Source organism: Ambystoma mexicanum, chromosome 6q (genome assembly GCF_040938575.1).
Source record: "Ambystoma mexicanum isolate Mex_15411 chromosome 6q, UKY_AmexF1_1, whole genome shotgun sequence".
NCBI classification, from domain to species: domain Eukaryota; kingdom Metazoa; phylum Chordata; class Amphibia; order Caudata; family Ambystomatidae; genus Ambystoma; species Ambystoma mexicanum.
The window spans coordinates 1,586,481,374-1,586,506,782 of record NC_090937.1 but is presented as its reverse complement, the minus strand read 5'-3'; positions in this window follow the sequence as shown (position 1 = coordinate 1,586,506,782).

Genomic DNA, 25,409 nt, shown 5'->3' with positions numbered 1-25,409 from the left:
GCGTGATTCTCAATAGCGAGTATCAACGCTAATAATTCTGCAGCCTGTGCTGAGTAGTGAGATGGTAATTGTGCACTAAGAAGCACTCAAAATTTTCTAACTGCCCTGTGTTTCATCACAGCAGTGCCTGTATATCTTTGTCCATCGCTTTGATCAATTCTCAAAGAACCGTCAACGAAGACAATTTCTCCTTCTGCCAATGCATTTTCTTTCACTCTGGGAATTTCATCATAGAATTCTTCATAATTTGCGCAGTCATGTATTGGCTCTCCTTCAGTGACTGGCTCAGCTATGAATATAGTTGGGTTCACTATTTTGCATCAGACTATTTTAATCGATGGATTCAATATGATCACATCATAAGCAGAAGCTCTCTGAGATGTCAGTGTGCCTTTCCGTTTCTCTAGAATAGCAAATAGCGAGTGCTCGACGTACAATGTCATTGAGCATCCCATTACAATGGTAGTAGCCTTCTCGATGGTGAACACTGCGGCAGCTAAACTTTGTTCACAAGGGAAATGGCCTCTCATCACTGGGTCCAAATGTCCACTATAATATGCCAGGAGCTTGTACCCCAATGTGGTTCTCTGTGTGAGCACTGCCATCATAACGCTGCCATTTGTGTGTGAGCACAGGTAGAATTCCTCTGCATAATTGGGAATCCCTAAAACTGGTGCCATGCATTGGCTCTTTTGAGTTTGGCAAATCCTTCCTCCATGATCCCAGACCATTCAATCTTTTCTTTTGTCACTTGTGACTTCTTTAGGGCTTGAAGCAACGGTTTGGTGTATGAGCTGTAGTCGAAAACCCATGCTCTGACATAATTGCACAGGCCTTATAAACTCTGCATCTGTTTTACCATGTGTGGCTTGGCTGTGTTCAGTATGGATTCAACTCTTTTTGGGGTAACTCTTTTCCCCTTGTGTGAGATCAGCTGACCTATGTATAGCATTTCTTGTTGACAATATTGTAACTTCCCTTTGTCAACCTTATATCCTTTCTCAGCCAATATAGTCAATAGCTGAACAGAATTATGTCTGCATTTTTCCTCTGTAGTGCTGCAAATTAAGATGTCATCCACATATTGCAAGACAACACTTTCTAATGCAATATTGCTTAGGACTCTGTTAAAAATAGAAGGATACTCACAGTACCCCTGGGGTAGCCTTGTGCTTTTCAGACACATCTGTCTGAACGTAAATGACGTCAGATCTTGTGAGTCTTTGTGCAATGGGATTGAGAAAAATGCATTTTTCGAGTCAATCACCGTGAAATTTTTTGCCTCGACAGGTATATTACATAGTATTGTAGCCCGGTTAGGGACTAAAGGGCACTCGGCTTCAACAAAATCATTTATCAGCCTCAGATCTTGAATTAGCCTCTAAGACCCTCCCTTTGATTTCTTTATAGGGTAAACTGCAGTATTGCATGACGACTCTGACGTCACTAAAATGCCTTGCTCCATCATAGCAGAAATTGTCTTAAAAATTCCTTCATCTGCCTCCCTGAACATGGGGTATTGCTGTGCTTTTGTAAGAATTGCTCTGGCTTCAGTTTGATTTTCACTTCTCTGACTCCTTTCAATAAGCCTGAGTCATAGGGGCCTGTGGTCCACACTGAGACAGGCACCTGGGCCATGTCTTCCGTAAAATATTCAGGATGGTTCTGTACCAACATCATTCTCTGAGGCACTTCTCCTTTGATCATTTTCACCTAAAAGGTGAGGTTCACCTCAACTGCTGCTTCTCCCTCATCTGCTTGCTCATCAAACAGATTGTCATCAGTGATGTCAGTCAATCTGTATCCTTCTTCAATGACGATTACTGTGCACCATTGACGGCCTTCATCATCAAAACCATCAGTCAAAGCCATTTTCCCTCGTATTGCAGCTGTGTGTATCACCAAGGGAATACTTGTCCCTTTTCCTCGTGCATAGGTATTCTTGGTCTAAATAGAAATTCATCTGGGGCCCTCATGGTTTTCTCAGCAAGGCCTGGCAGCCCTGCCATTAGCACACGTATTCCATACGTGAATATTTCTGGCTCTAATGCGATAGCTCTCATAGCTGTGTGTCCTGCGTATGCTCTAATCATCTTGCATACATTCAAATAGTGCATTCCTGGAGTTGAACATACTATGCCCTCCTCCGTGAACGAGATTGTCATATTTAACTTTGTCATTAGATCTCAACCCAAAATGTTTACTGGGGTTTGTCGCGAATATAACAAAGGTACATTCATATCACATTCTACTATAGAGACTGGAAGTGCGTTTGTAAAAGGAACATGACTTGTAGCTCTTGTGAAACTCTGAGTATTTATAGCATCGCTGGCCAAGAAAAATGTGCCTTCACGTATACACGAACGTGTTGCACCCGTGTCAACTAGGAAGGAATATTCTTTATCCCCTACAACGACATCCACCCTTGGTTCCTGGTGAGGTTCTGGTGTCACTGATAGGATAGAACACATCAGGGTACCCAGTGAGTTGTCCTAGTCCATATATAATTTTGTCCCATCTTGTGCAAATGGACTTCCCCCATCACCAGTGCTACTCCTCATTCCAGGGTTCGGATTCTGTCCTGCATTTACTGTCTGTGACAGTTGCATAGGTGACTGTTGAGACTGCCCTTGTGGAAAACTCATCGAATTCTGAGGTTGCAAGTTCTGCAGTGCTCCTGATGCTTGTTGTTGCACTGTGTGATTCTGTGCAACTCCATTTCCCCCCTGCTGTAAAACCACAGGTGGATTCACCATACTTGCTCCTGTTCCTTGGCCGTTTTGCATCATTTCTTGATATCTGCATGTGCGTGCTAGATGCCCTTTCATCCCACACAACCAACATACTGGCGGTGGTCTGATCATTTGCCCATTTGACATATCTTGGTTGCCATTTTGCATATTTTGAAAACCTCCCCGATTACTCTGCCATCCTCTCCCTCTAAATAATCTGCCCCTGGGGTAAAACCCAGTATTGCCCTGATTATTCTGCTGTGAATTATTAGCTTGTTGCATGTTCGATCCGTCTGTGCTAGTTATCATTGCTCCTTCAAGGGCATATTTTGACAATTTCTTCTGCACTCATTTTGCCTCTTCACCCTTTCGTGCAGCCTCTTTTTTTAGGATTCTTTTCTTGAAGCAGCCTGCAATAGTGTGAGATGGTCAGCTGTATTTCTGACCACGGTTTGGCCTCGATTCCTACCATTTTCTTGAGCTGTTTCTGTACCGGCTCTGGCAGCACTTGGCACAATATATGGTAGAACACAGGTATAGATTTCCCCCAAGATTCCAGAGTCCTGATTACGCACGCATCTTGGAAATACTTAATGTAAATCAACGGGTCTTCCGACTCCTTCATTTTCCAAGTCATGATAGCTCCCATGTCGGAAGTAACTGGATATAGCAATCGTAATGCTTTCCATACCGCGGCTCTGCAATTGTTAAATGGAGCTCCATCAAGTGCGGTATAAACTGTGGTCACACCAGGGTAACCTGCACGTGTCCACACATCGTCTGCTCTATCATCAAGTAAGGCGATTAAGAGACCTTTGATATCCCCTATAGCTAACATATTCCCTCCTGCAATTTTTTCTAGCTCGTGTATCAATTTTCTGGCTCCCGATGTCAGCATTGGAAGCTTATTTTTCAGGTTTTCCCGATCCATCTGTGGCAATGGAATATACTATGGTCTTGCTCCTCCTTTCTCGAGCTATGGAAATTGGGACGCATAGCCCTCTTTCCATTCTCTCATTGTTCTCCTGTCTATTGCAGGGGTAATGTTCCTGCATCGCCGCCTACCTGGCAATGTCCTTAGCCGGCTCAAATAGGGTGGTGGAGACACCCCCCCTCTGACCGTGAGATACTTTGCGTCCGTCTGACTGTGTGGCTGACTCTGATGCCCTCGATGCAGACTCACTAGTGTCTGACCATCTTATCCCTTTCCCCCTTGAGAATCGTTTTTCGCATCTCCTCTCTTCCTCCTTTTCCTCATCCTCCTCTCTTTCGGTGTCAGACATTGTCTGCCCTCTTTGTTCCTACTTATTTCCAACCTATCTAGGGCCAGTTCTCTATTCCCACTACTTCGGGAGACATCCTCAGTATCGTAAAGCTGAGTGCTCTCCAGGCGCTCGTCTTCCCCCTCCCCTTGGGGTACTTGTTCTAGCCCCATTTGATCATATATTCTATCAATCATCTCTCCGATGCTTCTGGTGTGGAAGTCAACCTTGATATTAGCCCTAGACGTGCCTGGTACTGAATCGTACTCAGGAAAGAATTCTTCTATATCTTCCAGTCTACTACTGGCTCAATGTTTTTAACCTCTCTTTCCAGATATTCAAGATCGTGTGCTCTCTGTCTTCGCTTACGTTCTACATCGTCATTGAATTCTCTGCGCTTCCTCGCTTCTTCTCTGACCCTATCTTCTACCTCTTTGTTTGCGTCTCTACGTTCATTTGCCCTTTGGATTTCCTTATCCCTTCATCTCTTAATCCTTTTCTCTCGTATCCTTTGCTCTTCCTCTATCCTTCGCTGCTCCTGTCTGTCTTGATCATTGGCTACCCTCTGTTTACGATCATGTTGCCTTTCTTGCTCTTCACGATATAACTGTTCTCATCTCTGTCTATCTTTTTTCCTTATTCTTTCATCTCTCAATCCTTTTTCTTTCTCCTTCTCCTTCCTCTGCACATCATCTAGCTTCTCTTTTTGTTTCGCATCATCAATGCCTTTGCCATTGAGTTTCAATAAAATCTGACCTCCCATCCATTTGTTTTGTGTGAGTACTATCTCATCAGTTCTATCCTCATTCCCTTTCCATCTTTTGCCTTCTCTCTCCGTGTCGAGAGATGTACTTGCTTGTGCCTGGTCTTTTCTCTCATTCTCATGACTCTCCTTGTCCCTCAGAACTTTGGAGGTGATATCTCTATCTCAATCTTTGTCTAGATTTTCGTCACCGCTTTGCGTATGTGACTCATTTGCCGGGTTGCTATACCCTGTGGCTGCTTTAAGTTCTCTTAGTGGGTATAACCCTTCGACATTACTGTCTTCAATTTTTGTTTCAGACGGGGCGGGTGGCGCTGAGGACGTCTCACCCCCCTCTGTGCATACATTAAGTATCCAATCTACTGACGGCTCCTCCTCTTTATCCTGTTGGCACATTTTCCACAACTCTAGACTAGCTAGGTATTTGTCTAACTTTTTGCCCGTGTATGTGGCATGCAAATATGTCGTCATGTGTCGCAATACCGTTTTAGATAACGATCCACCCTGGGGCCAAGGCATAAACATTTTGTGGGCGGTTCCTTTAACCCATCTGCACTGTACATTTTCAGTTTAGGTGTGTGTTTTGGCAACTGTTTGCACAGGTGTACTAATGGAGTCATGTCTTCCATATTTAACTTTGTTCACTTTCACTTTATACAACACGTGTTGATGTCTTTCGTCACTTAAACAATTACAACAATATGAGCGAGCACCAATCATTGCAAGCTCCAATCTCGTTTTTCACAAAAACTTTTATATCTCCTTTTAAATCAATAAACATCACTTCGTACACTACAATATCTCAGTTACTTAATCGTGTTAATTTTATGCTAGTTCCTTGAAGGAAAAATTTCAACCTATGAAGTCACAACAAATAACACATAAGACAGACGTTAACAGACTAGACGAACTCCAGCTGGTTACATATACCTCTGCCTCTAATATTACCCCGACATGGAGTTTAAACTTATCCCTTTCATGGGCGTCTTTAACCGCCGTGGTGACCTATTTGTTCCTCTTCATTCAGGACTCTGTATACAAGTTTCTTCAAGCCGCTGTATTAAAGTGTAGGAATTAGGCGAATCCTCTCTCTTCTCAGGTGTCCCCCCCCCGGAACCTCTCTCTTCTCGGGTGTCCTCCCCGGTATCCTTTCACTACTTTTAGTCACCCTTTAAGTCACTATTTCCTCCCCCATATATATACATCCTACTCTACTTCCGACTATATTTTGCTTTCCCTGCCTCCCTCTGTTACCTTTCCCCTTACTTGTTCGAAGGCATGCCCTTTTTGCCAGAGCATTTAGTCTTTTTCACTCACCGTTCGCGTGTTTCCTCTCTGGATGCTCGGGATCACCGCCTTCGTCACCACCTCTCCTGCTGTTCACCCGCTCAGCTACCCGTAGGAGTGGGAAGGGGTTATGTGGGGAACACGGGTCCCTTCAGACCCTTGTCTGCAGATTCTACTTTTTATCTAACCACTGTCTACGGGGAGCTTCACGGTCTACTCAGCCGGATGGCAAAGGACTTGTGATATTACCGAGGACCTACAGTTACTTTATGTCGACGGTCAATGGGTGTCTTATCTAATCGATAATCAATAACCACCAATCTCTGCTACTAAGTGTGCCTCGGGACCCCTAATCGGCCCATAGAGTTGGGGTTTGCAAAGAAGCACTTTAAGACAAGATAGCAGCACCCTTGAGATGGATGGGGGTGCAGATTAATACTCCAACACCAAATCAATAATGACAACTTGACGTTTTCGCAAAGGGAGTCTGTTTAATGACAAGTAGAAAAAACGTGGAGTTATGAATATCAGCAGAGGCGCAATCTTCCTTCTCGCTTCAACTCCAACGAACTTTATCAAAATCAGAACATTTAAACTGAAAACTAGTCATCATTGATGTGTAATGCTTAAAAGTTGGCATGCATGGTTCAGGAAAGGTAACTTTAATATAGGTACTATATCTGTATATGGTAACAGAGTGAGGGGATTGGGTAAACACTGACAGGTGGGGCATCTAAGCCCTTCCTTCAAATGGCTACTGCAGACGTCACTAAAAGTATGACGTCCTGTTGGTTCTACTAACTATAGGACCCTAGATTACTTGTTCCATTGTGATTGGGTTGGCACCAACCCCATGCATACTTTTCCACTTTGCTTAGTAGCACGCAGAATGGTCGGCCAGGTTCGGGTGCCCCTTAGTTCCCCAGCCTTCCTTCAATTATTGTTACAGTCAATCATCACTTTAGTGGCCATGTGTCAATTATTTCACTGTGGTTGGCCTCGAGACTGCATCTCCTGCCTGGAAAAGATCTGATATCTTCGCCTGGCCTACTGCCATGCATAGGTATGAAACTCTCGCTTCTTCTTGCTTGGCTGGTCTCGTGATTTAGACACCGTGAATTGGCCTTTTCCCCACATTATATGTGTATTTGATTTTTGTTTCATCCGCCACCTATCTTTGTCTTCTTATCTTGACCTTTCAGAACCAGGATATTCTGTTCTTAGTTTCAATTAATTGTAGCTGCTGTTCGTCGCTTCTACTAATACAACCTTGGCTTTCCTGGCACGAGTTGCCTCTGCTGAGTTTCGTTTCAGCCGCTTCTTCTCGATTTTGCTAAATTTGAAGCTTTCCTTGTGTGGCCTTTAGTAACCTTGGTTAATTCTGCTTCTTGTGCAAAGTGGAAGTATATTTATAAAACGTACTTCTTTTGAGGTAGATTATGATCTTTCTTCTAACCATAGCAAGCCGCAAGGTTTTCTTAGCTATCTTGCGGGTCCAAGCATATGAACATGTGTAAACTGGTTGAATATCTTTGTTCTGCTTAGAGTTAAGCTTCTTACATTTGACATTGTCCTTTCACTTTAGGTACACCATATCCTTGTTCATGGCCTTTCGTCTCTTTACGTCATTCTCTGGTCATCATTTCGTCTATATGTTAGTCAGTCCGGGTTCTCGTGATGTCACCATTTGTCTTCCATTAAGACCTTTTTGGTTTCTTCAGGGACTATACTTAGATGATCTTCATTTCGTTTAATTTGTTTATAGGGTTCCTCAATGGATACCTTACTGTCCATGGTTTCCTTGGTACGGGTACTTCAATAGGCATTGTTCTTCTGATGGGCATTGGGAAGAGCCCCACTGCGGCTCTCTGCTGGTTTATTTGATCATTATACGTGACATATTTCAGTGTGAACGTTCCTGGTACTTCAAAATGGACAGTTGGAGTGCGGGCTGTATTTGGGACCTCCTCTACAATGTTCACCTATAGAAAGTGGTAATTCATCATTAAAGGGAACCAAACTTGTGGCCCCAGAGAATCCCTGTGCATTCATGACAATCCGAGACATTAGATACTTTCCCGCTCGAGCACAGGAACGAGCTGCTCCTGTGTGTCACAACCACTCACTGGTCATTATGACACATATGGAGGAGAGGACGTCACATTTATTTTCCATTCTCTGAGTATCCGTGTAGTCTTTTTCCAAAATAGCGTTCTACATGGTTTATCATGTGAGCCATTTGTGCTGTGTTGCAACCCTCTGTTAATCTCAATTTCTGCAGGCAAGACACTAGTGCTCTTTCGGCTCGCTCGCCGGCCCTGTTTTCGTCTCTCTGTTGCTCCCTCCGCCCTCTGCAACATATAGAGACTCCACCATTGCAGCTGGGGAGGAATGACCCTATCTCTTCACTCAAAAATTACAGGAATGGAAAAGGAAGAAAGAGAAGTCTCTTAGTAAATCGCAGCGGGACGAAGCAGACCTAGAAACCTCAGGTGAGAGAGCAAAAGGAGCATTTGACACTGTGCCCACAAGGAATGAAAATGTCTTGCATCCTATTGTTACCCTGAATATTGGTTCGTCTTGTGGGTCCGGTGTCACAGATAGTACTGAACACATCAAGTCATTCTGTGGGCCTTTCTATTGTGTAAATAAATTCACCCCTGTACCCATAAAGGGATTTCATCCCACTACTGTCACACTCCCTATCCTGGGTGGGTAAGCCTGTGGGGATCCTGTGTTTGCTTTCCATTGTGGCACTGTTGCTTGTTGCACGGGTGTATACTGTGATTTCTGTGCTTGTGTGTTTTGTGTGTGCATGGGTGCTTGCTATGGTTCTCCTTGTGGCGATTGCATTTGATGTAGAACCTGCTTAGCTTGCTGTATTTGTGGCGCAGTTGCCTGCTACTGCTTGTGATCTTGGGCATAATATTCCTGTAATTATTTATTGTATTGCTTAGAAAAGCTCATCCCCCTCTTGGAGCTTGCCAGTTCTGTTGCATGCCTCCTTCTCTACTTCTACATGTTCAGGCTATATGTGTCATCCTCCCACATTTCCAACATTGTTGTGGCTGTCCCCCATTAAACCCTTCTCCCCCTTGAGGGTTTTGAAATCCTCATCATCCTCTAGGTGCATTCCCTCTACCTCTTGACCAAAGGTAGTACCCAGTCTGATTCAAAGGGTGTGCCGCATTGCTTTGCTGTACTGACTGTGCTTCGTGTGAGGCCACACCTTCACCACTCTTCAATGCTGTTCCTTCTGAACTAACCTTGCTTCCTCCTGCTTACTATTCTCAGCTTTCTTCTTATTTTGCCCTTGTAAAAGTCTGCAATGATGCACAATCGTCAACTGTATTTCTGGCCATGGCTTCGCTTTCATCTCTACATGTTTCTTCATCTGCCGTTGAATTGGCTCGGGCAGTACCTGACATAAAATATGATAAAATAAGACCAGTGTTTTCTCCCATGGTTCTCTCGCCTCAAGAAGGCCTCGGTCTTGAATCTCTTCAGTAAAGGCAACAGGATCTTCATCCTCTCCCATTTTCCTAGACATAATCGCACCCATGTCTGATGTGTCAGGATACTGTACTCTAAGCGCCCTCCATATGTCTGACCTACAATTATTAAATGGCGCTCCATCATGTGTCGTGTTCTGTGCAGTTACACTTGCATATCCTGCTCGTCGCCATATGGCGTAAACTCTCTCTCCATGGATAGCTGCCAGTAGGCCTTTTATGTCACCCACTGCTAAAGTCATTCTCGCTGTTATTCTCTCTAATTCATGAATCCATTTTCCCGCACCCACAGTCAAACTAGGTAATTCACATTTCATATTTTCCTTGTCCATTTGTGGCCATGGAATATACTGTAGTCGCCCCCCCCCTTTCTCTAATAACGGTAATTGTGTAAACCCTAGTCCAAAATCATATCCACCTACATTTCACATTTTCCAGGTGGGGCCAGTTTCACCAGTTCATCCTCTGCCTGTCAGTGACCTTAACCTGCTTACATAAGGCGTGGATATATTCCCTGCACTGCGCGACCATGCTGGTGGTTGTTCAGAATATGGTGTTGGCTCTGGCGTTTTCTCTTTCGGGTCTTCTAAATCTGACCATTTCACCCCTCTCTCTACGTTCGGGACTGTCGAAAAGCTTGATGCGCCTTTTCTTCTCACTTCCTCATTCCCCTTTCTTTCATCGTCTGAAATCATTATACCACAACTGGTATGACTGTCATCTCTTTCTTCATCATCAAGATCTAGTCAGCTTAGGGACAGCATTCTAAGCTCGTCCATCAACGTGTTATCTGCCCTATTTCCTGTTTCCTTCGGCGGAGATCCTGTGATGCTCCCCATAGCCTCATAACCGCATCTCTCTCTCTCTCATTTGTCTATAGAGATCCCCAGTCTTTTTCCCTATACCTTCTGTCTCATTCTCATCAGCCCATGTCTGTATTCTCAGCATCCCTTTCAGCTCCCTGCGGGCTGTTGTGATCCTCTTTCTTCCTCCCATCTGCCTCGTGCTTCGATTGGTACCATAATCCTGTTGGCCATATTATCTATTTCGTCATCTCTTTGTCCCCTACTCTTTCTCATTTCTTCTTCCCTTCTCATCTCTCTGTTCTCTTCTTCCTCTCGCCTTCTTTGCAACCTACGTTAATTCGATCTTTGGGCTTCTATTTCTTTGCGTTTCTTCTCTTCTATTCTCTCTTTCTCTTTTTTCTGTTCTTCATACCTTCTCTGTTCTTCCTTTTGTTTCCTTTCCTTTTCCTTCTCTTCCTTGTATGCCCTTTCTCATTCCATTTCCAACTTTTCTCTGTCTTTCCTCTCTTCTCTCTCTTTAACATCGTCAATGCCTTTTCCATCTAACTTTAATAGTATCTGTCCTCCCATCCACTCGTTCTGTACTATTGACATTTCACTTGCCTTGTCTTTCACTCTTTATTGTCTTCTGGCTTTCTCTTCTATTTCTATTTGTCTGTCCTTTCTCGCATCAAGCTCTTTATGTTCATTGCGTGTGGACATATAGTTGCATTCCTTATTCGTACTTTCTTCCCTGCTGTCTTTGCTATTATAAACGGGAGGTGCGTACTTCAGATTGACATACCCTGCTGCTGCTTTTCATTATTTTAGACGATAAATCCCCTGTTTGTGTTCTATCATATTATCATCTTTAGGAGGAGAAAGAAGAGCTGATGGCATTACGTCTGCCTCTTTATGCTGATGAAGCATCCACTCCTTGCCTGGTGGGTCTTCTCTCTCACTCTGGTAAATCTTCCAAAGTTCTAAAACAGCTGACCTTTTCTGTAGCTTCTGCCCTGTGTATGTAGCATGCAAGTATGGTGTCATTTGTCGCAGCACTGCCTTTAATAATGAACCTTCTTGGTGCCATGACATAATGGTTTTATTACTCGTGCCCTTCACCAACTCTGCGTGGTACTTGCTTATTCTAGGTGTATATCATGGTAATGTCCCACATAGATGCAAAACTGGAGTGTCCCACATAATGGCAAGTCACTTCGAACTGTCAATATATACCATGTTTTTTTATTTCCCTTGTTTATTATTTAATAATTATTATTTTTTTGTTGTAATTTTTAGTTTTAAATCAAACTTGTATCACAATATTTTTTCCTTAATTTTATCAAAAAGTTTTAAGAAAATCAACATCTTCCAATTCAGTTTACTAGCCCAGACTTAAGTTTCGTTGTCCAAACAGGCGTCTAGAAAGTTTATTGTCGAACACGTCAAGTGAATAGAGCTTCCACCTAAGATTCTTTGCCACCATTCCTCAATGTTGTCATTTTTTGGCGCGAATAGCCCTAGGTGGATTGATCTCAAAGTCTTAAGTTCTGGGCATTCTGTTGTTAGATGTTTTGGTGATTCTGTATGTGACTTGCAGAATCTGCAACCATCGTCATCTGTTTTTTTCAATATGACGTGCCACTAGCATTTGTTTTGTCTTTATAGCGTTTAGTCGCAGTTTCAGGAACGCCTTTCGATGGTATCTGGAAGGAAATTTCTGTAGGTATTGGGGCAGGTTGTTTAGTATGTTCGTTGCTTGGCTATGGTCTAGTGTGGATGAAAGATCTTTTAATTTGGCCATATTTGTTCTCCAAAACCATTGTTGTAACTTTTTTTTTGCAATTTGCGGCTGATCTAACAGTATTTCAAGTTTGATGTCACTCGCATTTAGTACGTCTTCGAGCTTTTGTACCCAGTTCTTAAGTAATCCTGTATGTTCTGAGTTGTCTGTAGGCGCTAGTATTTTGTAAGCCGGTGCAGGATTTGCAATCAGCATTTTTCTTAACATCGCAAGTGATTTCCATACTACACAGCCATACAGTTCTTCTAGTGCAAGTTCGTGTCTTATTGCAACAATTGAGATGTAATTTGGCAAACCTAACACTTTTCGCCAAAAAATGCTCTCTAATTTTGCCCAGATTGTATGGTCCAGGTTCCACGCTGTTTCTGACCCATATGTGATTCCTGGAACCACCTTTTGCACGTAGAATTGCCGCACTGGAATTAGGCTGAACTTTCCATACAAGCTGTGGATTCTCGTACCTTGTAGAGAGAGCGTGTTCATTTTTTGCAATAGGTGTAATGCCCAATTGTTTTCGTGGATTGACATATTTATTTGCACTCTTAGATATCGTATTTCATTGACAACTTCGATTTCATCTTTGTCAATCCTCCAGATGAAGTCTCGATTTCTTTTTCCCTTTGCTGGCCCAAATTTCATTATTTTGGTCTTGTTTACGTTAATTCTTAATTCATTTTCCTTCATGTATTGATGCAGTCCCTTTAGTAGCCGCTGTAGCCCTATTTGTGTTCGATCAAGCAAAACTAAATCGTCAGCATAAGATATGCACCAGATTTGATGTCCATTTATTTTTGGCGAGAAACGATGTATTCTGGTTAGTGCGTCTGGGATGTCAGCAATGAATAATTTAAACAAGACTGCAGCTAACGGGCAGCCTTGTTTCACACCTCTATTTGTGCTTATTGCTTCGGTTAGTTCTCCTTTACCGTTTATCCTTACACGAATTGAAGTTTTGGTGTGAAAGGCCATTATAGGGTGTAAGATGTTTGTTGGACATCCCCAGTTTTTAAGTTTTCTCCACAGAAGATCACGATTTACTGTGTCGAACACCTGTTGCATGTCTACAAAGGCCAGATTTAAGTTTGTTCTTTTTGATAGAGTTTCTAGTTTTAGCAGATTTACTATAGTCAGGTTGATCTCTGTCCCCACTCCTTTAGTAAACCCAGTTTGATTCCTTGCTCAGTGGCCCACGATGTTATATTCTGTTGTAAAAAGGTTGCCATTACTTTCCCAATTGTATCAAGAAGGGCGATGGGTCGGTAATTTGCTGGATCAGCCCGATCACCCTTCTTGAAAAATGGTACAACAATTGCATCGGTCCATGAATCTGGGAGCAGTTTCTGTTTTGCAATTCTTTCAAACAGCATGGCAATGAAGATGGCCCATTCAGCTTTATGTGTCTTTAGTTGTACATTGGATATGCCGTCAGGCCCTGCTGCTCTTGAGTTGTTTAACTTAGCGATAGCGTTTTGAATGTCTTCCAGAGTTTCTGCAACTTTCCAGTGGGTTGGTTCTTGGTTCATGTCCAATGCTGAGACTTGTTGAGATTGATTGGAAACACCTGTGAAGTGTTGTTGCCACGCTCCCTCAGACACTCCATTAGCAAGCATATCTGTTTGATTTGCGTTGTTGTTATTTAGAAAGCGCCAGATCTCACGCGTGTTGTTAGATTGAATCAAGGACAACATCAGGTCACCACGTTCTTGGTCTCTTATATAGGCAAATGACTTGTGCCAATTTCGATATTATTTAATTAATTACACTTCATCAGTCACTTTGGCCAGCACCATCAATCCCCGACCATCACCAACAAAACAATTTCACCAAAACAATTTCCAAATGTATACAAAATCTTATTTATCCTATAATTGACCAGATATGATCTCTCCTAGATTTGATTGAATTCTGCTTTTCTTTAACTACCCCCATTCTGAATTTGATTGGTGCCAGTCGCTTACTTTTTCAAGGGTCTAATAATTTGTCAAATTTGATTGCATCGTTCTTATATTTTTAAGCCCTCCACCTATTTTAGCACCATCAATGCAAAACATTTCAAAATACCACAGTTGAATACCTCCGTTTGGAGTTGGGGCTGGTTTCCCTTAATATGATATATGATATGATATGGTATTTGTAACGCGCCTATACACATGTGTTTCAAGGGCCAGATGTTTATCAGACAGGGACTACTGCACTTGAAAATCAAAACAGAGCTGAAATGTGGGTTACTCTCGCTGCTGGTGTCTGGCAAGAGTACCTGTCATAGACACTGGGAAGATAAGTTCGACACATTAATCGCTAAGTTATACAAGAATATTGGATGGTGTCCTGACTTCAACAGAGGAACTAGGTATGTCGTATTGAACCATACTTTCAAACGTAAGGCAGTGGGATTGGGTTAACAGCCATGCCCATTTGGCTACCCTATGTACCTATACCTATGTTCCAGGTGTGGTGCACCGATTTCTCCAACCTCAAACATATCTGAGGCAATGCCCTAACCGAGGGGTGCAGAATTTTCTGAGGCTTCGGAAAAATCAGTTGCCATTGTTTATTTTTCGTGGTGCTCAACTGGGGTTACCAGTCCAAGATTGGGGTTGTCATATATGCAAATTACCTGGCATATTAGAGACGGAAAATCACCTTTTGTGCAGCTCTGGGCATTGTATACATGACCACCTTGGGCAGTTTTGTACACAATTATGAGTCAATAAAGCAGGAAGCATTTTGGAACTACTGTCTCAATACTGAGACCGAAAGCATGTGCATTGCCTTGTACCGGTTATGGTGTATCATCAAAAAACATCTGCCTGACACTAATTGATTTTATGGGGTCAGTTCATAGTGAGCTAATTTGGTATATTCTAATGTCTTTTTATGACTATTTGATTATATGGGGGCCGATTCATGGAACAAACGTGCGCCGAAAATCCATGCGCAAGCAGGCGCAAGGGAGTGCAAGCGTGAGATGTGCAGTGCACGTGCACGCGTGCGATTCAAGGAAGACGCTGCGCGTGTTTCCCGCTGTCCGTGCGCCCAATCCAGCCATGGCGCACGCAGGCATAACAGCGTGCGCTACGCGCACAGCAAAAGCGCACATAGCGCGGCGCACACAACCAAAGTGGGCGGGACAGTGGGCGTAACACGCGGAATGGGGAACAGCGCGTGAAAAAGAAGGCGTAACTGGGGAAGTACTGAAGGGAACTACACGGAACACCCACATGCACGCGAACAACCCGTAATACAACCCGTATTCATTGATCCGAATACGGGAAACCCGCGCACGGCAAAAGACGCGCACAGGCGTCAACGCGTCCGCCACACGAAGGCAGGCGAAAGCGTCCCCGCGCACAGCATAAAAGTGCACGCAAACAACAAACGCGTATATACAGCTACGATGAATTCCCCATTTGTCGCAGCACTGATCGTGGGACACCGCAGGAGGAGGAGAATAGCCAGGGCACGCATTTTCGCACCACGGACAAGCCTTTTTGGGATGCCTGATGACCAGGTCTATGGCAGGTAAAGGTTTCCACCCCATATCATCTTAGACCTGGTCAGGGAGTGGGAAGATGACCTTACATCCCCCACCCTTTGCTCCCAAGCATTGAGCCCCTTGGAGAAGCTGCTCAATGTCCTGCATTTTTTGGCCACTGGGTCATTTCAGCAGACCACTGCCATAGTGGGGGGGGGTCTCACAGGCCACGCAGTCACGCTGCCTACACCAGGTACTGGCAATCATGACAGCGCGCCCCTCAGTCCGCAGGCACATATACATGCCCGGAACACCCGCAGAAAGGCATGCCGTTGTCCTGGATTTTTTCAGGGTGGCACACTTCCCCAAAGTGCTTGGTGCCATAGATTGCACCCATGTGGCCCTACGTCCACCTAGGGCCACTGAGCACATCTACCGAAACCGCAAGCACTGGCATTCCATCAATGTACAGGTGGTATGCGATGCAAAGGGAATCATCACCTCTGTCTATGCAAACTACCCTGGCTCCACCCATGACAGTTTCATATACAGAATGTCCGCCCTGAGCCGGGCCCTGGAAGCTGGGCAGCATGGCGACACATGGCTCCTAGGTCAGTACAAATGCCCTTGCACATGCATGCAAGTCACACAGACAAATATCCAAACCCTAATAATCTCAACTATTATCATCTCCCCAGGGGACAGTGCCTACCCTCTGAGCAACCACATGATGACGCCAATCCGGAACCCCACCACACCACCCCAGGTAAGATACAACGCCGCCCATATTGCAACCAGGGGCATAGTGGAGCGCACATTCGGAGTGCTCAAGTCACGTTTCCGCTCCCTTGACCGCTCTGGTGGGCAACTACTCTATGCACCACCAGTAGTGTGCAGGATCATTGTGGCAGCATGTGTCCTGCACAATGTTGCAACACGGCAGGGTGTCCCGGTGGACATGGTGGTGCCCCCACATCCCCAACCACAGGCACAGGCGCTGCCCATGGGAGGGGACAGGGCACGTGGCGAGGAAGCCCGGACCCAGCTTGTGGCCACATTTTTCTCCTAAACTCCCACCCCTGCGGAGTGCACACAGGCCTGGCAAATACCAGGTGACAATCGATGATGACAATGAGACAGTCAACTGTCACAACCCTACCACCCTGAGATAGTTGCCATGGAAGTGCCACATCGTCTGCATCCCTAGCTACTTAAACACAAGCTATCCTGTGTGACCAAAAGGCACACCTATGACATATGACATGATATGGCCTATACACAAGTATTTCAAGGTGCGATGAGGCAGGGAGGGGGGAACAAGGGAAGACAGACAACGGTACTACTAGGCCAGGTGTCATTGAGATTGTGCAAGTGCAGGGGTAGGGGGAAGGGAAAAGTGCAAGGGGAAGGGGGGGGAGTGCAGTACGGGGGAAGTAGACCAAAAAAAAAAATACATAGGTCGGCTGGTGGCAACTGCAAAGGTAAGTGCAGACAAGTGCTGGGAAGGGTGGGCTGTAGGGATAAAGAGACAGTACCGCAGTGCAGGGGTTGCCAGGGAGGCAGTGCGAGTGGATAGTGGCTGGGCCATGGACCGAGGTCGGTGAGAGTGGCCCAGTTGCAGCTCCAGTGCAGTTCCAGTGAAGAATTCTGCAAGGGAGAGGCAGAGAGAAAACAGAAGCAAAGAGGAAGGTCATGAGGTGCTTCCAGAACTGGAGATGGTTCCCCTCAAGTTCAAGTGAGGCAGGAAGGCTGTTCCAGAGGGAGGGCCCTGCCACGGAGAGAGATCTACCCCGAGCTAGTTGCTCTGAGAAGCGGATGACCCTGACATGCAAGGTGTGCATCACACACACCTGCAAAACAGGCCATGGTCATCACTGTCATGTCACTCAAACCCTCCCAAACCACAATATGACATGGCAAGCAATACCCATACACCAACACAGTAACGATAAGGTACATATTGCCATGTCCTAAATGTACAGTGGCATCAGACAATGATGCCTTACCCGGAATCAGATAAAATGACAGACCAACAAAATCTCCCACCCAAAATAAGTCATTTCCTAATGCATTCCAAGAGTCGTAGACGTAACATAACAATGAATGCTTGTCTACATGCACATTGTGCATTGCAAAATCAACACTGCAGCTCATGTGTGCAGTGTCCTACTCCTGCAGGGACACAGTTGGCACCAGAAGGCAAACAGTGTACACGTGGATATGCAAGGGTGGGAGTACATGTAGTGCATCAGAGTGCAAGTGTGTGGTTCTGCAAGGACATGCACTCCACATATGCATGTGCACTTAAGTGACCATTAGTGTTCTCTACATATCACATGTGAACATTCACCATGTGTACACCCCAGCATGTCAAACCACAACTATCCCCTCGCACCTGAAAGGTAAACACAACACATGAACAGGCATTGATCAGCAGAACACAACATGTACATAGGATACCACCATTACAATGTCAGAGTTCCCATCACACTGCAGGGCAAGGCAACTATCAACAACAACCCCCCCCCCCCATCCCTCACAAATTACCATGACCCACTGAACAACTGCACCTGGGTCATGGAGCCTTCAAACCTCAATTCCACCTGGCCACAGGATCACCTTTACCCTTCGTCACCATCTCCCACCTTGTGTGTAAAAAGGTGCCTGCACCCTCATAATCAATGTCCAAAATCACAAAATCCAAGCCAGAAAAACGAACCAGAACACCCTCCAGTAGATGACTTGACGTAGCAGTACCTCACAAAGGCCAAGTACTACCACAATGATGCAACAACCAAGGTAGCACAGTAAAACAATGTCACGACAGGATGTGAAACATGTGTGGTACATGACATAGGATGATGCACTATGAACGGATGTGTACTGTCACAGGTCCCCTGTACAGGCGCAGGAGTGTCACGAAACAACCACCCCCACCATGTCCCGGGTGCCTGCAAGGTCAAACTCACACAGGCCCCTGAGACCCTGGTGGGGAAGGAGGTTCAGGGATATGCAGTCGGGACAGGTGTTGACACACTGGATGACTGCAATGAGTGGCAGGAGAGGGGAGGAGGAATGACACATGAAACTAGGGAATGCACGAAAATGTACTACCTGCATGAACACATACACAATCCAAACAAACTTGGACATCATTGTCATGGCCTTCTGTAGTCCAGGCTCAGGAGTGGTACGAACCAACCACCCCCTCTAGGGTTTTGGCGCCTGCAAGTTCGGGGCTTACACAGGCATCCGCAACCCCGGCGGGGAAAGAGGGTCAGGGAACGTTGCTTGGATAGGTACGGGAAGCAGGAACACCGGGTAGAGGGTACAGGGTTCAAAATTGCATAGGATTACGGGTGATTAGGGAGAAAAAACATACCAAATTGAACCACACCTACATCCATGCATTAGTACACTCCCCAACAAGCCTATGCAGAGCAGTTCGAAAGAAAAACAACAAGGCACTTAGCTCTGGTTTTGAGTGCTGGCCTCCTGCCTGCGCACTCTCAGGTCCGGTTACAGGAGCACTGCAATGCTGCAAAGAGAGCCACAGTCAACAACCTGTACGTGCCAATTACACAAAATCACAACACCAAACATGCCCCATAGCAACAAACTACTCTACAAACAGACAATCTGGTGTAGATGCTTCGTACCCATATATAACATCACCCCTGTGACAGGTCATACACAGTCAATGAAGTAAGTCAGCCGCCGGTGGGTGCGTGGCAAATGGAACACCAATGTGTCACAATTCAAACAACATTCAATGTTCCCTGGGTAAGCAGACAAACCCATATAGCAAGCCATGACTTCTGAGCAAGTTGCGTACCACCATGACCGAAACAAAGTTGGCAGTGCATTTATCATAAAGTACATGGAAAAGACATGCACTGAACCCGAGTATGTCCCTTGCTGTATGTCCCTGTGAGCTGCCCCTTTCCATGTCTCGGAAGGCTACATGGTTGATACAAGTGCCTCAATGGACCTTGGTGTACCGGAGGGTATGTGCCACTGCCCCTGCATGTGTCCCAGATAACCCTACTATCAACAGCCATCAGTCCACCAACACATCTGAGCTGCATTGTGTGCTTCAACACCAATATTCGTCTAAGCTCACTCTCAGTGCTGTGACTAAGCCTGCATGTGCAACTCGCCTGGTGCAAGCTTTGCTGTGTCGTGGCCCCCCTGTGCTGCTCACCTTGCCTGGAGTTCCGTGGAACATGTCAGCAGTTCTAGGATGTGGGTCTGCAATCCCTGTGCCTCTGCTTGTGCACACATGTGCATGTGGGCACCAACAAACGGGTCCAGAATTCCGTCGTCCAATGGGCCATGTCTGCTGGCAAAGGTGCTCTGGAGGCTCATCCCCCTGCATAAAGGGCATGAAACACATGATTAATGCTTCAAAGTCATCTGTGTGTATTTCTTCAGGCATCTCATTACTTGACCATGTCAGAGAGTCACATCATAAATCACACCATCAGTCCGTCTTTCACATCCAAAGTGTGGAACACTATCTACAGCATGAATTGCAACAAGCACGTGTACAGTAAAGATATGAAACATACTACACAATGCATAGCAATTAATGTACACATTAATCATGACACACCCCATCTAGCAAAAGCTGAACAGTGGACAATAACACCAAAATCATCCCCACTAGGGGTGTCAACACAAGTCACACAGCACCAGACATGCCACAGATATGACAGTCCAAAGCCCTTGTGTAAAATTCTGTAACACCGAACCATCCTTGCGAGCCCATGGATAAGGGAGGCAGGAGTGGCATATGTGAGTCAAGGACCCCAAGCAGCAAACACATACACAAGACAAGCCTGAAGGGCCCAGCTGGAACAGACAGTGGATGCCTTCAAAAGCCACAAAGTACCGCACCGTCACATGAAAGCACAATAGACTAGCAATTTTAAACTAAATCAACTATTAACTAATTACACTAACAATGGAAAACCTACATTACCTAATTAAACTATCAAACAGTGTGCAACGCAGGCCACAGTTGACATGGGAAGGCTGATGAGATGGCAGGCAATGTATGTAACCAAGGACTTGTATTACAGTGATCATCCAGTCAAGGACACATAGGGGCATGCGTGCAATGCACATGGAGCATGCATGGGCACTCATGTCCCTGCGGGACATCTGACCCATGCACAGTACAAGTGAGATACCCTGCATAGAGTACTAAGGCTGTACCACACGGCATATGTCTGGCAGATTCTACGGTGGAAGTTAGCATCTACACAGGACACATGAACAAGAAACTACACATTGGCAAGATTGAAGCAGACCAGTGCAAAGGTGGAACTGGGGTGCAGAGTGGCGGAGGAGGGGCAAGGGAGCATGCCTACATGGAGTCCCACATGCAGGCAGAGGAGACATGCATGACGGAAGCATTGCATTACTTACACATCAGAACCATGTACACGTCACATGTAGCAGCAATCATGCACAACACATCCCACAAGTGAAACACACACGTCCTCAACAAACACGCATCAACACTCACTGGACTGCGCATCAAAGTCCAGCATCTCTCTCACTCCTTCGACCAATTCAGGTGGTATGAACTCCGCAACGAGAGCCTCATGCGGAGTGAGCTCTTCCTCCTCTGGTGCAGGCCCACCGCCAGTCACCAGTGTCAAGTTCTAATTAGAGGCACGCTTAGCCTTGGTGATGGAACGGACTGCCGGGTCGAATGGGTGCAAGTGCCAAATGCAGGAGCTGCATCCCCCGGAACCACAGGGGGTGGTGGCATGACTGCACCGACACATGGCACAACATTGTGCTCAAGTGGCGCACCCCTGCCTCTTCCCCCTCTGTGGCCGCCCTGGACACCCTGGAGTCCCCCTACTCCCTGGTCACCACGGCCACGTCCCCGACCAAGCCCACCACGAGGAGGACGCCCAGCTGAGGCGCCCCTCACCTTTGGTGGCCTCCCAACCATGGCACTGATGTAGTAGTGCTGGCACAGATGGAGTGGTGCCAATGGGAGGTGTACACCACAATTGACCTGGGCAATTGGGGTGAAGGGGGTGGGAAGCAAGATGTTAACAGCCCCCCTGCACTTGCAAGCCTGTATTTGACCCCGGTGATGTGGTGACGGGACACGCAACGCTCAGGCACCCCAAAACTGCAGTAAAACCGTGCACGCAACCCTGCAGCCTACGTGCGTGGATTCAACCTCCCGCAGTACGTGGTGGCACCCAGTAACACGAATAACGCGTACGCGTGGGACACGCAGGCTACTATGACATCGAAAATGGGTGCGATACACAGGGGCACCCGCAGTGGGTAAAAGAGCGTGTGCGACTCACCGTCTGACTAGCGCGATGCAGAACAACACACGTAGCCAATACCCCCCCAAAAGAAGAGATACGTCCTTGAAAGCTGTGAAGTTGTGATGGCGCGTGAATCAACAGGAAGCAGCAACACATGTCGGTCTCCACGAAAGGCACGTACAGCGAACTGCTGGGCCCGCTCACCTTTAACCTGTGCTGAGGGAAATGCACGCGTGTGTCACGTCACTTACGCGCATGGGCCCTTTCCTCGTATTACACGCGGACGTGCAGTTTTTCACGCGCTGAAATGCCCATGCACGCCTGTACGCGTCACGTCATAGGGGCGCTTGCGCTTGAGGGGCCTTCTGTCCAATGAAATTGCGTATGCGTGCAGATGCGCTTACGCGCTAAGGGCCTTTCCTCGAATTACACGCTGACGTGCCGAATTTTCACGTGCCAAATCACTCCGTATCAAGCTGGCCACGCGTAAGCACACGGAAGACCACGCTCCTGCCCAGAAGGCCAAACTACTGCCCCCCCGAGCCCTGAGCACGCTCCCACCTGCCATCTGCTGCTGCCTGACTGCCTGCTGCCCACGTGCCCTGCCATTTGCTGCCTGCACATCAGCCAGGGGTGCTGTTGCTGTGACCACCCCTGCTGGAACCGAAGACTCCCAACTGGGATTCCATCGCTCCACAGCCCAGCCCCAGGACCCAGTTGCCCACCCACTCCTGCCTCTGGGGTTGTCATGTCGGGGAAAACACCATCTGAGACCACTGACAACCCCCGGCCAGAGAGGCAGAGGGGCACCAGCTTCAGTGCCACCAAAGTTGGTGTCCTGGTGGAGCAAGTCCTGGGGCAGTATGATGCCCTCTTCGGAAGTTCCCGCGCCGACAAGGAAGGACGGACTCGGATCTGGACTGACATTGTGACTGCCATCAACCTGGAGGGGGTGGCAGTCCGTGACTTCCAACATGTCAAGAAGCGCTGGGAGGACTTCAGGTCCAGGACCCTGAACAAGGCCCGGCGCCTCTTGAAGGCAGCAGATGCCAAGGGGCGTCGGGGCCACTTGTCGGAAGAACAGATGAGGGTCCTGGAACGCATATCCCCAGCGCTCCACGTCCAGGTCCTTGAGAGGCAGACCCGTCTGGAGTCGAGCGGTAAGTGTACATGCATCCTGATTGTGAGCTGTGCGTGTGGTGATTTTTCAGTAGTGTGCAGGTTGCACATCTGTTTGTATGGGGTCGAGTATGGGTGGGGGTGTACAGGGCCGTGGGGCTAACACATGCAAGGGCTGGAATGTGTGAGACATGGATGGTGCTTGTGTGTGTAGGCTTGCATGCCAAATGCAGTTGTGTGGGCACACATGTTTGGATGAATGGGTAAGTAGACATGTCCGTGATGTCACGCATGTATGTTGTTTTCAGCTGCATGTATCAGCACTGTGTACATGTGCATCTGTGTGTATTTGACAAGGGTGCAACAGTGATGCAACAGGGATGCATGTGACAGCGGTATATGGAAGCCTGATCAGCAGATGTGACATTGATGCCCATCTGAACACTGCGACACTTGGCAGATGTGTATACCTGCATGCAAGTGTGGTGGTGTGTGTACATGTGTGGTGCACTTCCTGTGTTGCATGAGATGTCTGGCTCACCTTTGCCTGCTCATGCTGTTGTATGTGTATGGATGGTGCTGGCAGTTGCAATATGGCTGTGGTATGGCTCATGTGTGCGAGTTGAAATGACATGTGTGTTGGGGATTGTGATGACATGTCTGAGGTTTGCCAATGCCACTCATGTACAACTGTCATGTGTGTATGTGTCCATTGTACAGTGCCCTGATGCCTGTGTTTTATTTCTCCCTGTCTGCAGCGTCAACTGATGAAGAGGGCGGAGAAGGTGCTGTGGAGCACAGCGGCGGGGATCCCACCGCCAGCCAGAGACGCAAGGCCGGGCTCCCCTCCCATGTTGTCATCTCGTTGGGGAGGGAGGAGTCCGGTGCCGCGTCCCAGGCCGCAGCTGCCGGGGGGAGGTCCAAGAGGCGGAGGTTGGAGTTGGACTCCTCGGCAGCAGAAGGGGCAGCTGGGACCCCACAGGGCCCAACGGGGGAAGATGGCACGGAGTCATCCAGGTTGGTGGGAGGTTTGGTGGAGGAGGAGGCCGTGAAAGCAACAGAGACGGGGTCTGGAGGTGGGGATCCCACTGGTGCTAATGGTGCAGTGCAGGACCAGGGACAGGAGGCAGCACATGCCGCCGCAGAGGTGCCTGTGTGCAATCCTGTCCCTGATCTTGTCCCTGCATCATCTTGCACCAGCAGGGATGCCTACGTCCAGACCCGTTTTCAGGCAGTGGATGAGCTCACAACAACTGGCCTTCCTCTGCCTGCGGACGTGGCTATCCGGGTCCGGGTTGAGCCTGTTCTGACTGGTGTGGCGTTGCGTCAACGGGCCATGCGAGGTGACCTGCAGTCTTTTCATGAGGAGACTGCACGTCATCTCAAATGGCTAGTTGACCACGTCAGCCTGCTGGGACAGGTCACCCAGGCCGGATTCCACCGTATGATGGGGCTTGCTACGACCCCCTCCTCAACTGAACCCCCTACGCGCCAGTCGTCCTCCGTGCCATCTTCCCACCCATCAGTCACCTGGGTGCCCTGTGGAGCTGCCTCTGACGGTGCGGCCAGGCTGGTGGTGGAGGCATCCCTGCCAAAGTCGGGAGTCGGACGTCCAGCAGGGGAGGCCACATCAACGACTGCACCCCAGCCGGCGGAGGATGTGCAGGCAGCAGGAGGCAGTGCATGGGCAGAGGCACAGCAGCAGCAGCAACGTGGTGGGAGCCATGAAGGCTCGGGGCCTTCAACATCGAACATCATCGGAGGGGCAGGCATCGGCCGGAGGGCAGGAGGACCCAGGACAGAGAGTGTCTTCCGTGTGGCAGCGGTTGGGCCACGCCATAGATGCGGAGCGGCAGCGGGCGGAAGAGGCACGCCTCACAATGGTCAGGGCGGAGAACTCCATGCGGAGGGCCCTGAGGCGGGCCGAGTGCTTCGAGGCAATCCGCAGGGGTTTGGAGGTGGACACGTCGACGGCCCTGCGGACCCTCGGGGCCATGGAGGAGGACCGCCTCTGTGACATTGAGCAGGAGTTCGATGATGCCCTGGCCCGGGACATCCAAAAGTGAGCCGTCAAACTAGCCCGCTGCCCATAGTTATGTAGGTAGTGTTAGGTTTCCTTTTTTTTTGGATTTATTTTGGACCTTTTGGACATTGGCCACATTTTTGTATATAGTTTATTTTATTAGTTAGTGTAGTTAGATAGGTTTCATTTCTTTTGTTGGGATAATGGACCCTGGCTTGTTCGTATGTACATAGTTCACTGTTGGATTGTATTTTTCTTTCACATTTTAACCATGGAGCAATGGCTTTCAATTTTATTTCCCATTGGATTTTGTTTTGTGGACAGTGACTTTGGACACCATTA